This window comes from Capra hircus, chromosome 7, assembly GCF_001704415.2.
Source record: "Capra hircus breed San Clemente chromosome 7, ASM170441v1, whole genome shotgun sequence".
NCBI classification, from domain to species: domain Eukaryota; kingdom Metazoa; phylum Chordata; class Mammalia; order Artiodactyla; family Bovidae; genus Capra; species Capra hircus.
This window is the reverse complement of record NC_030814.1, coordinates 94,910,560-94,925,366: the sequence shown is the minus strand read 5'-3', so window position 1 is coordinate 94,925,366 and position 14,807 is coordinate 94,910,560. Positions and strand designations below refer to the sequence as shown.

The 14,807-nt window shown below is 45.2% G+C and overlaps 1 protein-coding gene and 1 pseudogene across 1 annotated transcript in view; one reads left to right on the top strand and one right to left on the bottom strand.

The window, feature by feature from the left end:
* ATG4D (autophagy related 4D cysteine peptidase) overlaps window positions 1-14,807 on the bottom strand; it is a 33,110-nt gene that overhangs the window by 15,221 nt on the left and 3,082 nt on the right. The gene's annotated exons all lie outside the window — the stretch shown is intronic.
* Window positions 13,453-13,912, top strand: LOC108636399 (annotated as a pseudogene).

Sequence of the window (14,807 nt, the reverse complement as noted above, 5' to 3'; positions counted from 1 at the left end):
TTGCTGCTTTGAGAAAGATCTCTGGTTGTGTCTTTGGGCTCGACACTCACCAAGAGGCAGGTTTTCCAGTAACAGGCAGAGGATCTGAATAGATGGTCTTCGAAGAAGACATACGGATGGCTAACTAGTATGTGAAACGGTGCTTGGCAACACTAATCATCAGAGAAATGCTTACTCAAACCACAATGAGATAGCACCTCATGCCTGTTAGAATGACGATTATCAAGAAAGCAAGAGATAACAAGTGTTGGTGAGAATGTGGAGAAAAGGAACCCTTCAGCCCTGTTGGTAGGAATGCAGATTAGTGGAGCCATTATCAAAAACTCTCTGTTGGTTCCTCAAAAAAGTAAAAATAGGACTATCATATGATCCAACTACTTCTGGATATTTATCTGAAAAAAGTGATGTCACTATCTCAAAAAGATATGCACACCCTCATGTTTATTACAGTATTACTTACAGTAGCCAGCATGTGGAAGCAGGCAACATAAACTTCCACCAATGGATGAATGGATAAAGAAAATGTGATATAGGGGAATTCCCTGGCAGTCAAGTGGTTGGAGCTCGGGACTTCCATTCCAGGGCATGGGTTTGATCCCTGGTCGGAGAACCAAGATCTCACAAGCTAAGAAGTATGGGGGAAAAGTTATATATATGCATATATTACTATATAAATTTGACTGTATGGATCTTAACAAACTGTGGACAATTCTTAAAGAGATGGGACTACCAGACCATCTTACCTGCATCCTAAGGAATCTGTGTGCAGGTCAAGAAGTAGCAGTTAGAACTGAACATGGAACAGCAGACTGGTTCAAAATTGGGAAAGGAATCAAGACTGTATATTGTCACCCTGCTTATTTAACTTATATACAGAGAACATCATTCGAAATGCTGAGCTAGATGAATCATAAGTTAGGAGAAACATTGCCAGGAGAAATATCAAGAAACTCAGATATGCAGATGACACCACACTTATGGCAGAAAGTGAAGAGGAACTAAAGATGAAGGTGAAAGAGGAGATGGAAAAACCTGTCTTAAAACTCAACATTCAAAAAATGAAGATCATGGCATCCAATCCAATCACTTCATGGTAAGTGATGGGGAAACAACGGAAACAGTGACAGACTTTATTTTCTTGGGCTCCAAAATCACTGCAGATGGTGACTGCAGCCATGAAATTAAGACGCTTGCTCCTTGGAAGAAAAGCTGTGACAAGCCTAAAAAGCATATTAAAAAGCAGAGACATTACTTTACCAAGAAAGGTCCATATAGGCAAAACTACAGTTTTTCCAGTAGTCATGTATGGATGTGAGAGTTGGACCATAAAGAAAGCTGAGCACTGAAGAATTGCTGCTTTTGAACTGTGGTGCTGGAGGAGACTTTGAGAGTCCCTTGGACAGCAAGGAGATTAAACAAGTCAATCCTAAATGAAATTAACCTTGCATATTCACTGGAGGGACTGCTGCTGAAGCTGAAGCTCCAACACTTTGGCCATCTGATGTGAAGAGCTGACTCATTGGAAAAGATGATGAGAAAGATTGAAGGCAGGAGAAGGGGACAACAAAGGATGAGATGGTTGGATGGTACCACCGACTCAATGGACGTGAGTTTGAGCAAACTCCAGGAGATGGTGAAGGACAGGAAAGCCTGGCATGCTGCAGTCCATAGGGTCACAAAGAGTCGGACACAACTGAGAGACTGAACAACAACGATATAAATATATTCATATATATATATTTATATTGCATAAATATACAGACAGAGAAAGACACTGCAGGATCTCACTTATATGTGGAATCGTAAAAAAACAGACTCAGATACAGAGAACAGATAAGTGGTTGCCAGAGGCAATGAGTGGTGGATGAAATCAGTGAACAGAGTCAAAGGTACAGACTTTCAGTTGTAAGACAAATAAGGGAATGTCATGTACAGCTCGGTGATTATAGTTAATAATACTGTATTGTGTTTGAAAGTTGCTAAGAGAGTAGTTCTTAAAAATCTTCATCACAAGAAAAAAAACTGAACTATATGTGGTGGTTTAGTTGATAAGTCATGTCTGACTCTTGCAACCCCATGGGTTGTAGCCTGCCAGGCTCCTCCATCCATGGAATTCTCCAGGCAAGAATACTGGAGTGGGGTTGCCCATTTCCCTTCTCCAGGGGGATCTTCCCAACCCAGGAATCGAACCCAGGTCTCCTACAATGCAGGCAGATTCTTTACCAACTGAGCTATGAGGGAAGCCCAAAATATGTGGTAGTAGATGTTAATTAAACTTATTGTGAACACTCCAGATTATATACGTATAGCAAATTGTACTGTTGCATACTTAAATATTTTAAAAATGAATACAGTGCTACATGTTAATTCTAACTTCATTAAAAAATTAAAAGACGTGAAATTAATTTTAATACTATTTTTTTTTTTGGCAGGGGGAGGAGCACGTGGCTTGTAGAATCTTAGTTCCTCAATCAGGGATTGCGGGCTTCCCTTGGAGCTCAGTCAGTAAAGAATCTGCCTGCAATACAGGAGACCCAGGTTCGATTCCTGGGTCAGGAAGATCCCCTGGAGAAAGAAATGGCAACCCACTCCAGTATTCTTCCCTGGAGAATCCCATGGACAGAGGAGCCTGGCAGGCTACAGCCCATGGGGACGCAAGAGCTGGACGTGACTTAGCAATTAAACTACCACCAGGGACTGAACCCAGGCCCTTGGCAGTGAGAGCATGGAGTCTTGACCAAGCGGCCACCAGGAAATTCCCAATAATACTCTTTACTTAACCCAATATACACAAAGTATGATCATTTCAGCATGTAACAAGTATAAATAATTATCATGGAGCTGTTTTATCTTTTTTTGGTAGTGTTCTCTACGTCTGATAACACTTCACGTGTGTTTTGCAACCACAGAACATCTCAATTAGACTGGCCATATTTCAAGTTCTCCATGCCCACATGCAGCTAGTGGCTACTGTATTTGTGCGGAAAATGTAACTACAGCCCAGGTAATGACAGGGGACATATCAGATACAGTTGGAACCCTGGGTTCTTTCCTCTGTGTCCCCAGACAACCTCTGCCTGTGTCAGGGTGGACCACCTGGTATAGGGTTGGCACCCAGGCTGTATCTTCAAAGGTGCTGACTACTCTTTTAAAAAATTTTTTATTTATTAATTTTTTGGCTGTGCTGGGCCTTTGTTGCTGTGTGCGGGCTTTCTCTAGTTGCAGCAGGTGGGGGCTACTCTCTAGTTGCAGTGAGCGGTCTTCTCACGACAGTGGCTTCTCTTGGTGTAGAGCAGAGGCTCTAGGATGCGTGAGCTTCAGTATCTGTGGCGCTCAGGCTCAGCAGTTGGAGCACTCGGGCTTAGTTGCCCACAACATGTGGGATCTTCCCAGACCAGGGAGCGAACCTGTGTCCCCTGCATTGGCAAGTGGATTCTTAACCACTGGACCACCAGGGAAAGGCCCCCGTCTGTACCTTCAGACAGTAGCCACCAGCTGCCTGTGGCCATGGAGAACTTGAGATATGGCCAGTCGGAATTGAGATGTTCTAACAGAGCCAGTTAGGAGCTACTCTGCTCTTTGAACCCCTTCTCCTCTTTTCCCTCCTAGTTTAAGCAAAGGTCCCACTACTTTAAGCAAACCAGATGCCAGGCACCCCCACTAGGCCACCCCAGGCTTGTCTGGATCCACCTGGGGGCCACTGCCTCAGATTCCAACTAACAGTGACTGTCACAGGCCAGCCTGTCTTGTGGGCTCTATTGTTTCTCCAAAAAAGATGTGTTGAAATCCAAACCCCAGGTACTTATGGTTGGGACCTTATTTGGAAATAGTCTTTGCAGGTGTAATTAATTAAGACGAGATCATACTGAACTAGAGCAGGTCCTGAGTCCAATATGACTGCTGTCTTTATAAGAAGAAGAAGACAGAGATGCAGACAGACACAGAGGAAGGAGGTCATGTGAACAGAAGCCAAGATTCGGGTGATGCACTTGCATGCAAACCAAAGAAGACCAGTAACCACCAGAAGCTAGGACAGGATACAGAATGATTCTCCCCTCAAGCCTTCAGAGAGAGCTTAGCCCTGCTGATAACTCTGACTTTGCACCTCCAACTTCCAGCCCTGTGGGAGAATCTACTTCTGTCTCAAGACACACGGTCCGTGGGAATAGCATACTTAGGAAACCAATGCAGCCTGTTTATTCCTTCTCTTCACCAGGTCTTGGCTTGCCCATCGCCTGCTCTTAGAGATCTGCCCTGACCTCCAGCTTGGGCCAGGCTCTCTTTATTCTCAGGCTCCTCCTAACACAAATGAATTATTGTGGTGATGGTTTCAGCTGCTAAGTCGTGTCCGACTCTTTGTGACCCCGCGACTGCCAGGCTCCTCTATCTAGGGGATTTCCCAGGCAAGAATACTAGAGTGGGTTTCCATTTCCTTCTCCAGGGGATCTTCCTGACCCAGGAGTTGAACTTGTGTCTCCTGCATTGCAGGCAGCTGCATTCCAGGCAGATTTTTTCACTGCTGAGCCACCTTACATCATTACAATCAACTGTGTCATTGCTTATTAATCCTAGCGTCTCCCATGAGAGCAGAAGCTCCATGAAGACAAGAATCACAGTGGTCCTAATTCCATTACTCTTTCAAGAACATCCCTGGCAAAGAATGAAATTCTGCTATTTGCAACTACATGGATAGACCTGAAGGGTATCAGGATTTAGTGAAATAAATCAGACAGACAAAGCAAAAAGTTATAGGTGGGATCTAAAAAAGCCATGCAGATAAATGAATATAACAAAACAGAAACAAACTCACAGATATAGAGAACGAACCAGTGCTTGCCAGTGGGCTGGGGAAGGAGGGAGGGGCAGCATACACATGGGGATTAAGAGGTATAAACTACTCTTATAAAATAAATAAGCTACAAGGATACACTGTACAATGCAGGGAAGATAGCCAATATTTTAGAATGACTTTTTAAAAGAAATGTTTTGGCCACACCACGTGGCTTGTGTAGTAATTCCCCAACGAATGACTGAACCCATGCCTGCTGCAGTGGAAGCATGGAGTCCTAACCACTGGACCATCAGGGAATTCCCTGCAACGACTTTGTATGCCTATTTATTTTTGGTTGCACTGGGTTTTCATTGCTGCGTGGGCTTTTCCATAATTGCAGCAAGTGAGGGCTACTCTCTAGTTGCAGTGTGCCGGCTTCTCCTTGCAGCGGGTTCTCCTGTTGTGGAGCACAGGCTCGAGGGCTCATGGGCTTCAGTAATCTTGGCACATGAGGTTAGTTGCTCCCAGGCATGTGGAATCTTCCTTGACCAGGGATTGAACTCCTGTCCCCTGCACTGGCAGGTGGATTCTTAACCGCTGGACCACCAGGGAAGTCCTTCTATAACGACTTTAAATGGAGTATTCTACAAAAATACTGAATCACTATGTTGTACATCTGAAACTAATATTTTAAATCAACTGCACTTCAATTAAGAAAAAGAAAGAAGAGGATTTCCCTCGTGGTACAGTGGATGAGAATCCGCCTGTCAGTGCCGGGGACACGGGTTCAATCCTCGGTCCGAGAAGACCGCTCGGAGCTCCTAAAGCTGCTGCCCCACAATTACTGCGCCTGCTCTCTAGAGCCCGCGCGGCGAGCCATAGCTACTAAAGCCCACACGCCCCAGAGCGTGTGCTCTGCAACAAGAGAAGCCATTGAAACGAAAAGCCCGAGCTACTAGAGAAAGGCGATTCACAGTAATGAAGACCCAATGCGGACAAAAAATGAAATTAAAAAAAAAGTGCGGTAGTTTTTTGTATGTCAGTGACACCCCAATAAAGCTGAAAGAACAAATCACTATGGTAACGTTAGGACACAGGAACAAAACTGCATTTGAGTGGAATCCAATGAGGTAGGCTTGTCTTCTGGGGACTGTATTTTGGCTTCAGCGCATGAATTTCATCCTGGGTTCCTCAGCAATTCTAGGAATGTTTCTGGAATGTTTCTGTGTCTCTCCACCCAGTTCTCATGCCCTTTTCTGCAATAACTCCCCCCAAGGCTGAGCTGACTAAATTACACACTCTTGAAAGAAACACAAATACGTGCAAAGACGCTTTCTCATGAGAGGTCATTTTCCTCATCAAACTTCCTTGCCTTGTTGGAGCCACCTGTTCTGTCTTTCATGCTTATATTACACATGAGATTTGCAGGACAGAATGTTTTAGAAATGAACCCTGTTTGTATATATGTGTTAGTCATGTCTGACACTGTGACCCCATGGACTGTACCCTGACTGGCTCCTCTGTCCATGGAATTTTCCAGGCAAGAATGCTGGAGTGGGTTGCCATTTCCTTCTCCAGGGGATCTTCCCAAGCCAAGGATAGATCCTGCATCTCCTGCACTGCAGGCAGATTCTTTATCATCTGAGCCACTAGGGAAGCTCTCTGTTTACAGCTGCCTTTTTGGCTGCTGCTGCTGCTGCTAAGTCACTTCAGTCGTGTCCGACTCTGTGCGACCCCACAGACGGCAGCCCACCAGGCTCCCCAGTCCCTGGGATTCTCCAGGCGAGAACACTGGAGTGGGCTGCCATTTCCTTCTCCAATGCATGAAAGTGAAAAGTGCAAGTGAAGTCCCTCAGTCGTTTCTGACTCCTAGGGACCCCATGGACTGCAGCCCACCAGGCTCCTCCATCCATGGGATTTTCCAGGCAAGTGTACTGGAGTGGGGTGCTATTGCCTTCTCCCCTTTTTGGCTGAAAGAATGCTAAACTCTTCTTTCATTCAACGAATGTATCCTGGGGGGAGGGACAGATTAGGAGTTTGGGATTAAAATATACACACTACTATAAATAAAATGGGGCTTCCCAGGTGGTGCTAGTGGCTAAGAGTCCACCTGCCAATGCAGGAGACACAGGAGACCCAGGTTCAATCTCTGAGTTGGGAAGATCCCATGGACAGATGAGCTTGGTGGGCTACAGTCCACGGGATCACAAAGAGTCATACATGACTGAGCTACTGAGCACAACCAACAAGGACCTATTGAAGAGGACAGGGAACTATATGCAATGTCTTGTAATAACCTATGATGGAAAAACATCTAAAAAAGAATACATATACACACAACTGATCATCTGTGCCCATACATATATAGACATATAACTGAATCATTTTGCTATACTCCTGAAACTAACACAACATTGTAAACCAACTCTACATCAATAAAAATTTCAATTAAAATAAAAATTAAAACAATGCTATGAAAACAAAAACCAAAAAAAGCACAAGTATATCCTGACATTTATTGTGTGTCAAGCTCTGCTAGGTATTAACAGGAACAAAAACATCTTTGTCTCCTCTTGGGGTTCTGGAGGTGAGATAAAGGAGAGAGATGTTTTCTTTATTTTCTTTCTTTTTTTCTGTACTGAGATGTAGTTGCAGCATGTGGGATCTAATTTCCTGACCAGGGATTGAACCCCAGCCCCCTGATTTGGGAATGGAGAGTCTTAGCCACTGGACTACAAGGGAAGTCCCAGGAGATAGATATTGAATTCATTACACATTACAGTTAATGATTACAATATGGGTCACATAGGAAAATGAAAGCTTGCAATGGTGGGAAATAGTGTAGTTCAGGGGTTGTGATTCAGGAGGACTTCTGAGGAAGCTTATTAGTCAGAAGAGGCTGACGTTAGTCAGAAAAGGTCAAGTCTCCCTGCAGTAACAAACAAGTCCAAAGTTCAGTGGTTCAACTCAACCAAAGTTTACTTCTCCCTCGTATTACTCATTCTGCATGAGCTGCAGGGGCTTAGCTCCACACAGCCGTGCTGGGGTCCAGGCTGACCAGATATCCACCATCTTGCAGCTGCACCATCAGGAAGAAATCACTGTCTCAGTTGCTGTGGAAGGACGAGAGAGAGACTGGAGAAGCTTGTGTGGGCTTTTTCACGCCTCCTCAGAAGTGACTGACATACAGAAGTGAAGTGTCATTTCCACTCACATTTCAATAGCCAGAAATAGTCAAGAGAGTCACCGAATTGAAGTTGTTTTTCATTCAAAAGAGAGTGATCTCTAAAATTGTTTATCATAGGAGCTAAAAGATGGTGGGAATTGGAAAGAGAGAGAAGGACTGGTCCAGTGGATAAGAATCTGCCTGCCAATGCAGGGGACACGGGTTCAATCCCTGGTCCGGGAATTAAGATCCCACAATGCTGCAGAGTAACTAAGGCCATGCACCAACACTACCGAGCCCACCCACTAGAACCCACGTGCTGCAACTACTGAAGCTCACGGGCCCGGGAGCTGGTGCTCAGCAGCAAGAGAAGCCCCACAACTAGAGAGCAGCTCCCACCTGCCTCAACTAGAGAAAGCCCACACGCAGCAATGAAGACTCAGCACAGCCAAATGAATAAATAAGAAGAGAGGAAGGAAGTGCGTTCTTGGTAGAACAAACAACGCATTCAAAGGCACCAGAAACAAAGAGACAATGGGTTGCTGTTGTCCAGTCATTAAGTCGTGTCCGACTCTTAGCAATCCCATAAACTTCAGCACACCAGGCTTTCCTGTCCTTCACTATCGCCCAGAGTTTGCTCAAACTCATGTCCATTAAGTCGGTGATGCCATTCAACCATCTCATCCTCTGTCCTCCCCTTCTCCTCTTGCCCTCAATCTTTCCTAGCATCAGGGTCTTTTCCAATGAGTCGGCTCTTTGTATCAGGTGGCTAAAGTATTGGAGCTTCAGCATCAGCCCTTCCAATGAATATTCAGGGTTGATTTCCTTCACGGTTGACTGGTTTGATCTCCTTGCTGTCCAAGAGACTCTCAAGAGTCTTCTCCAGCACCACAATTCAAAAACATCAATTCTTTGGCACTCAGCCTTCTTTATAGTCCAACTCTCATATCCATACATGACTATTGGAAAAACCCCAGTTTTGACTATACAGACTTTGACAATGGGGACATGGATTCAAAATTCTGACAGAAAACCATATTTCATCTAGATTACTATCTAGAGCCAAAATGTCAATCAAACATGAAGCGCAAGTAAAGGCGCATTCCAAAACATGGAAGGGCTCAAAAATGTTCTCTCTCGTGCCCTTATGTTTTTGGAAATTTACTGTGGGATGAACTCCACAAAGGGCTTTCCAGGTGACTCAGTGGTAAAGAATCCGCTTGTCAATGCAGGAGATTCAGAAGACTCGGGTTTGACCCCTGGGTGGGGAAGGTCTCCTGGAGGAGGAAATGGTAACCCGCTCCAGTATTCTTGCCTAGAAAATCCCCATGGAGAGAGGAGCCTGGTGGGCTACAGTCCATGGGGTCGCAAAGAGTCAGATACGACTGAGCACAGCATGGCTGCAGCAGTCCACAACAATGGAAGCGTGAACAAAGACAAAGAGAAGACAAGAGAGGGAGGAAAGAATTCTGACTTAGGAAAGGGATAAAGAGAATTCCTAGGGGGTTTTCCTGGTGATCCAGTGGTTAAGAATCTACCTTCCAATGCAGGGGACTCAGGTTCCATCCCTTGTGGGGGAACTAAGATCCCACCTGCCTTGAGGCAACTAAGTCCAAGCACCTACTACTCAGTCTAAGCACTCTGGAGCCCATGCTGGGAAACAAACATCCTTCAAGGAGCAACTAAGACCCAATACAAGCAAAAATAAATTAACTGGGAAAAAAAAAAACAATTAAAAAATTAAGAGAATTCCTAGGATCCTGACAGGAAGAAATCCCCAACAAAAAGAAGCCAGGAGGAAAACAGAATGCTACGTCTATATTAGGCTTCCCAGGTGGCACTAAAGATAAAGAACCTGCCTGCTAATGTAGGTGACATAAGAGACATGGATTCAGTCCCTGAGTCAGGAAGATTCCCTGGAGAAGAGCACGGCAACCCACTCCAGTATTTTCGCCTGGAGAACCCCATGGGCAGAGAAGCCTGGGGGTAGGAGGACTACTGTCCATACGGTCACAGAGAGTTGGACATCACTGAAGGGACTTAGCAGGCACACATTCACCTCTAGATTATTGGATAAATTTTATCATTTGGAAAGCTGAATTGAGATAAATTGCTAGAACTTCTAAGAAAGAGAACCAAAGAAAAAAAAGGAAATCAACTCCAGTGGAGAAATTATATATCATAATAATTACACTTCTTAAGGGTATCCTTCGAAAGGAAATTATATTTCCATAAAATCAATAAAAACAACTTGAGCCACCAAGACAGATGAATGCATGTCTCATATTCAATTGATGACTCAGTGATTCCACCTGATGGCTGGGAGGCATCTCAAACTCAACTGGCCCTAAACTGAACTCCCAGAATTTAACTTCTGCCTTTTCTGTTGTTCCATGACCTTCCCATCTCATATTCCTGAAAAACAACCTAGCAAGATTTGGGGACTCCTAACGGCCCACATGAACAGGCTCAGATCAAACTGAGTTGACCCTGCCCACATTTTCCAGCCTGACCAATCAGAGTAGTCCGTCCTCACCCACCCACCCCCACCGCAAACCCCGAGGTAGGAGATTGGTTAAGTTATGACATGTGATCCTAGAAAGGCCCATGAGATTCAGTACTGGGACTTCTGGTGGAACCCTAGAGCAATTGGATATCTCTTTCCAAGTTGCTACTGAGTGGGAATAATGAATCTGTAGCACCAAGAAGAATCTCTGCCACCCAAAGGGGAGCTTGATGAGATCAAAGCTCAGCTGAGTCAAGAGAGAGTTGCATTCCTGGTGCGACCAGGGCTTCTTGATCCAGCCATGCCTGAAGTTAACTCAACTCCCAGATCCCCAGATTTTCAGCTACAGGAGTCAGTTCATTCCTAACCACAGCCTCCATGCTTGTTTGAGTTGTTTTTGAGTTGGACTTAATTTTTTTTCTGGAACTTTCAGCTAAACAAATCCTGATAAATACAGCCCCTACTCCGTGCCAGGAACTGCACTACAGAGTTGACATGAGGGGCTTTGCTGGTGGTCCAGTGGCTAAGACTCAGAGCTCTTAATGCAGGGACCCCAGGTTTCATTCCCTGGCCAGGGAACTAGAAAGAGGAGAGTTAAAAAGCTGGCTTAAAAACTCAACAGTCAAAAAACTAAGATCATGGCATCTGGTCCCATCACTTCATGGCAAATAGATGGGGAAAAGTGGAAACAGTGACAGATTTTATTTTCTTGGGCTCCAGAATCACTATGTACGGTGATGCAGCCATGAAATTAAAAGATGCTTGCTCCTTGAAAGAAGGACAAACTTATGACAAACCTAGACAGCATATTAAAAAATAGCGACATTTTGCCGACAAAGATCCATATAGCCCAAGCTATGTTTTTTTTCCAGTAGTCAGGAATGGATGTGAGAGTTGGACCGTAAGGAAGGCTAGGTGTTGAAAGATTGATTCTTTCAAATTGTGGTGCTATAGCGTTCCTTAAATTGCAAAAAGATCAAACCAGTCAATCCTAAATGAAATTAACCTTGCATATTCACTGGAGGGACTGATGCAGAAGCTGAAGCTCCAGTACTTTGGCCACCTGATGGGAAGAGTCGACTCACTGGAAAAGACACTGATTCTGGGAAAGACTGAAGGCAAGAGGAGAAGGGGGTGGCAGAGGATGAGATGTTTAGAAGGCATCATTGACTCAATGGACATGAGTTTGAGCAAACTCCAGGAGACAGTGAGGGACAGGGAAGCCTGGAGTACCGCAGTTCATGGGGTCACAAAGAGCTGGACACAACTCAGTGACTGAACAACAGTGATGGGGAACTAGATCCCACATGTCACAACTAAAGATCCCACTTGCTGCAACTGGGACCTGGTGTAGCCAAGTTAAAAAAAAAAGAGTTGACATGACCTATCTAATTGAACCCTGTGAGAGAGGGAATAATTAGGATTCCTATTTACTGATAAGGAAACTGAGGCTCGAATGAATCCATCTGCTGATCACTAGAGGCAGAATTCCAACCCACGTCTGTCTGACCCCAAGTTTTGCTTCTCTGATCATGAGGAACAGTTGCCAGATTTGAAGATTCTAAGATAGACCACGGTATGATGAGGGGTGGGGAGGAGGGCAAGGGCCAGGTGCCAATGGCCTGGTTTGCTTGAGCTTTCTTTTTTCTCTTTTTAGATTGAAGTATAGTTTATTTACAATGTTGGGTTGGCTTCAGATGTACAGAAAAGTGATTCAGTTATACATACATATATATCTTTTTTTCCCCCCAGATTTTTTTTTTTAACTATTTATATATATGGCTGCATGGACTTCCCTGGTGGCTCAGAGGGTAAAGAATCTGCCTTCAATGCAGGAGACCCTTGGATTAGATCTCTGGGTTGGGAAGATCCCCTGGAGGAGGGAAACCACACTCACTCCAGTATTCTTGCCTGCAGAATCCCATGGACAGAGGAGCCTGGAGGGCTGTAATCTATGGGGTTGCAAAGAGTCGGACACACTGAATGACTAACACACACACACACACACACACACACACACACTGAGTGACTAACACCCACACACATACAGGGTCTTAGTTGAGGCATCCAGCATCTTAGTTGCAGTATGTGGGATCTAGTTCCCTGACCAGGGATTGAACCCAGGTCCCCTCCAGTGAAAGCACTGAGTCTTAACTGTTGGACCACCAGGGAACTCCCCAGAATCACATACTTTAAATGGGTGAATTGTGTGGTATGTGAATTATATCTCAATAAAGTTGTTAAAAATAAATATTGTCTGACATTTATCAAGTGGTTAAGCTCCGGGTTTGGGCAATGTGTTAGCTCTTTACACCAATAAGGGTGCTCGTATCACAAGATCACTGTGAGAACGAAAAGACTTTCACGACTTCATTTTACAGACGAGGAGACTGAGGTCAGAGAGGTTAAGCAAGTCACACAGCAAAATGATGATCCGACAGCAGAGTCCTGATATTTGAGGTCCACAGACCCTCCCTTGTCCCGCCCCCAGCTTCACCCCCCACCCCTGCTCTTTCCTCCCCTTTTGCCACAATTCTGCCCTGCTGACCTGATTTCTATTTCTTTTAGGTACACATTCTCTCCAGCCTCCAGATTTTTGCATATGCTGACTCAATCCTTCTGCCCAGCTCTTCTTTCCCTTCCCCTCCAAATCTAGTTTGTGAAATGAATGTCTAAGCGTGAAGGGGAAGAGAGAGAGAGAGAGAGAGAGAGGAGGAGAGAGAGAGAAGGTTCTGATTCCAAGTTTCAAGGCTCATTTGGAAGTGAGGGATGCATGGAGGGGTGCCCCTGCCCCCTCTGCCTCCAGGGGACTCAGTTCCCCCGTCCACACCTACAGCTTTTGGAGCCCTTGTTGTTTAGTCAGCCAGTCATATCCAACTCTTTAAGACCACGTGGACTCTGGCCAGCCAGGCTCCTCTGTCCAAGGGATTTCCCAGGCAAGAATACTGGAGCAGGTTGCCATTTCCTCCTCCAGGGGATCTTCCCTTCCCTCGGCCTGGGTTTAATCCTAGCAGTAACTGGGGACACATGTGTGGGAGGGTGAGGTCAGATTTTCCCCTGGGCAGCTCACAAGGTCCGAAGTGAGCAGGTGAGAAAAGCATGGCTCTGCCCAGTTTGTGCCCAGCACCTGGGGACGAGGTTATTTCCCCCCTACCCCATCCCTACGAAGCTGCCTTCTCCTCCTTTCCTCCTCCCAACTCAAAGACTCTCCTCAGAGCCTTTAAAAATCTTTAGCACTTCCGATGGCAGGGTCTGGGGAAGGAGCAGCAGGCACCATATTGGGTCGTAAAGGTGGCAAGAAGCAGCCCCTGAAGCAGCCCAGGAAGCAAGCCAAGGAACGGAGGAGGGAGATAAGACATTCAAGCAGAAACAGGAGGAGGAGCAGAAGAAACTGGAGGAGCTACAAGCAAAGGCCTCGGGGAAAGGCCCTCTGGCCAGGGGTGGAATTAAGAAATTTGGCAAACAGTAAGCTGTTCCTTCGGAGAAGGCAATGGCACCCCACTCCAATACTCTTGCCTGGAGAATCCCATGGACGGAGAAGTCTGGTGGGCTGCAGTCCATAGGGTCTCAAAGGGTCAGACACGACTGAGCGACTTCCCTTTCACTTTTCACTTTCATGCATTGGAGAAGGAAATGGCAACCCACTCCAGTGTTCTTGCCTGGAGAATCCCAGGGACAGGGGAGCCTGGTGGGCTGCCATCTATGGGGTCTCACAGAGTCGGACACAACTGAAGTGACTTAGCAGCAGCAGCAGCAGCAGCAAGCTGTTCCTTGTGTCTGAGGCAATGAAGACCCTTATTTCCATTCCTGTTTAAAAATCTGGATTCCCTGCCATAATATCTGTTGCCACCTATAGCTAGAATGAAGTGTTGTCTTAGAACCTACTGTACATTTAAGAATAAACTTTGGTAAAAAAACAAAAAAAAAACTTCAATAAGGACATTCAGACAATAGTACTATTCAGTCATAAAACGAAACGAAAGAAAAAAAAACGAAACGAAGGGACTTCCCTGGTGGTTCAGTGGCTAAGGCTCCAGGCTCTCAGTGCAGGGGACCTGGGTTGGACCCCTGGTCAGGGAACTAGATCCCGCATGCCTCGACTAAGACTTGGCCCAGCAAATAAATAAGGATATAAACATTAAAAAAAAAAAAAAACAAAACTGTGCTCCTGACAGCACAGTCAGGCATTTCAAGTTCAAATACCTTCGGAGGCCAGGCTGGCAATAGAAATACCCAAAGCCACCCAGCAGAGTGAACTGGGGGCATATATCCACCCAAGGATTTCTCAGGCAAATGCTTTTTCTGTATTTTTTTTAAATTATTTTTATTGAAAAAAAAATAAATTATTTTATATTGAAGTATAG